We start from the raw sequence: 3,053 nt of genomic DNA on the forward strand, positions 1-3,053 counted from the left end.
CCCCAGACCATTAGTCCTCCTCCACCAAACTTTACAGTTGGCACTATGCATTGGGGCAGGTAGCGTTCTCCTGGCATCCGCCAAACCCAGATTCGTCTATCGGACTGCCAGATGGTAAAGCGTGATTCATCACTCCAGAGAACGCGTTTCCACTGCTCCAGAGTCCAATGAATGTTGGCGAGCTTTACACCACTCCAGTTGATGCTTGGCATTGTGCATGGTGATCTAAGGCTTGTGTGCGGCTGCTCGGCCATGGAAACCAATTTCACGAAGCTCCCTACAAAAAGTTATTGTGCTGACGTTGCTTCCTAAGGCAGTTTGGAACTTGGTAGTGAGTGTTGCAACCGAGGACAGACGATTTTTACGAGCTACGCACTTCAGCACTCGGCTTCCCGTACTGTGAGCTTGTGTGGCCTAGCACATTTCCACTTCACAATAACAGCACAGTTGCCCGGGGCAGCTCTAGCAGGGCAGAAATTTGACAAACTGACTCATTGGAATGGTGGAATCCTATGATGGTGCCAAGTTGAAAGTCACTGAGCACTTCAGTAAGGCCATTCTACTGCCAGTTTGTCTATGGAGATTGCATGGTTGTGTGCTCGTTTTTATACACCTGTCAGCAACGGGTATGGTGGAAATAGGAAAATCCACAAATTTGAAGGGGTGTCCACATACTTAGTGTATCTGTATCTTACACTGTTTTCAGTCGAACAAAGCAATAGAAACAAATGAACTTCAATTAGTTGCTTCAATCCAGTTATATGAGCTCACAGAGCATTTGTTGTTGTGTTTTCCTCCCCCCATCCATTCCAATAGTGAAATTAAATATATCAATTAACCCGCTACTCATTTAGGCAGGCCTGCACGGTCACCTGATACACAAACAGGTAAGTCGCGAGAAGTTGTGAGAAATGTACTTTGTGAATTTGCAGCATGTATGGTGAAGATGCATTTAGCCAAATACTTATACTTTTTAATTTAATAGAAACCATGTCCAGGGACACGTTTGTATTTTTCAAAATGTGGGCTTACTGCCGTGTTTTGCCTCAGTTATAGCTGATTATGTAGAAATGTGTTTATACAGACAATTTCCTTAAAATGCTTATTCATGTCTAAGCAACACTGTTTGCTTCAGAAGGTTACTCACTCTCAATTATTTGCAGCCAGAGGTGCTGAAATGATGGAGAGAAAACAACATTTATTGAAATGTGTTGCTTGAAGTCCTTCATTAAAATAACATAAACAATTATTATCAAAAGAAAAAAGGTCTTCTTTGAAAAACCTAGATGTAGGTAATATGAGCAGGCTATAACAAAAGGTGTATGCATAATTATATTGTCATAGAGTATGTTTTCACTGAAAGGGCACTCTATTTGCTTGACTAAGGATGAAATATTCGCTGTACTCATACAATACAAAACACAAGGGATAGTATTGCATTCTTGCTTCATGCAAAGCTATTGTTGCATGGAAACAGTAGCTGAAGGGTAAAACAACAGATAAACTACTACCACTGCTAACTTAACCACAACTTCCATTGTTACTGGTAGTGGTCACACTGTAGATTATGATATAGAGCACTCCATGTTTAATGTGAGATATAGGCCTGTGCACTAGCAGAATTGGTCTGCAGTGTAGTGTCTCAGTGAAACAGAGTAACAGTGAGAGCCCTCTAGTGTTCAGCAGCCTATTAAGCTGCAGCTTTGACAGAGAGAGACACCGACTGGTCAGTCCTTCAGGCCTTCAGGGAATGGGCTTTATTAGTCAGAGTGGATGGTCAGGTTCAGTAAACACTCAGGGACACGTCTGTGTTTTTCAATTGTGAGACCTCCTTATTAAACATCTGTGCTGCACATAATGCATTAATGCTTATAGGCCCTACTGTTCCTCTGATATTCGTGTCAGGACTGGGATTACATTGACACAATTTCCCAGTCTAATTCAATATAATTTATCAATATTATTGATTCATACTTAATAGTAATAGTAGTTGTAATAGTAGCAGTGGTAGAAGTCAATCTATCTTTTACCAGACATTAATTTCCGGGAAACTCAAAATGTTTTACACTACATGATTTCTCTTTATCCGCTAAAAATGTTTCCCCTGACTCACTACTTAGGGCCTTTGACCGAGATGCCATAGATCCCAATTAGCAAAGATATCAACTCTACTATTATTTTTTATGAGCCATTTAATTTCCCGCCCACTCACACTTTGATGTTGCAGCATATTTCAGATGGGAATTCAAAATGGATATTTTTAAGAGCCTCTGCTATGTAGGAATATTTTCCTTATTTTATGCTCAAGCCATTTGCATTTGCTTATGCTACAGTATGTCATTTAACATTGGAGCGTCTATTTAAAATTAAGAGTCACACATCTTTATGATTATGTTATGCTTTATGGAATCTCATCTGTATTATCTTACTTGACAGAACTTTAGACTGATGTAACTTGCTTGGGACCAGTGAGAGGATGAAGTTTTTGTGTTTACACTCCGTCTTCTTAAATAATCTTGATAAGGATTTTTGTGCATATACCAGTGGTGGGAAAAATACCCGATTGTCATACTTGAGTAAAAGTAAAGATACCTTAATAGAAAATGACCACAGTAAAATTCTACTTGAGTAAATGTGTAAAAGTATTTGGTTTTAAATATACTTACGTAAGTATCAAAAGTATAAATACTTAAAAAAAATCCTTATATTAAGCAAACCAGACGGCACTATTTTCTTGTTTTTTATTTTATTTGCAGATAACCAGGGGCACATTCCAGCACTCAGACATCATTTACAAATGAAGCAGGTCTTTAGTGAGTCTGCCGGATCAGAGACATTAGGGATGACCAGAGATGTTCAAATCAAATCAAATTGTATTTGTCACACAAACAGGTGTAGACCTTACAGTGAAATGCTTACCTACAAGAACCTTAACCAACAATGCAGTTTTAAGAAAATACCCCCCAAAAAGTAAGCGATAAAAATAACAAATGATTAAAGAGCAGCAGTAAATAACAATAGCAGAGCTATATACAAGGGGTGTTGGTACAGAG

This window comes from Oncorhynchus clarkii, chromosome 6, assembly GCF_045791955.1.
Source record: "Oncorhynchus clarkii lewisi isolate Uvic-CL-2024 chromosome 6, UVic_Ocla_1.0, whole genome shotgun sequence".
NCBI classification, from domain to species: domain Eukaryota; kingdom Metazoa; phylum Chordata; class Actinopteri; order Salmoniformes; family Salmonidae; genus Oncorhynchus; species Oncorhynchus clarkii.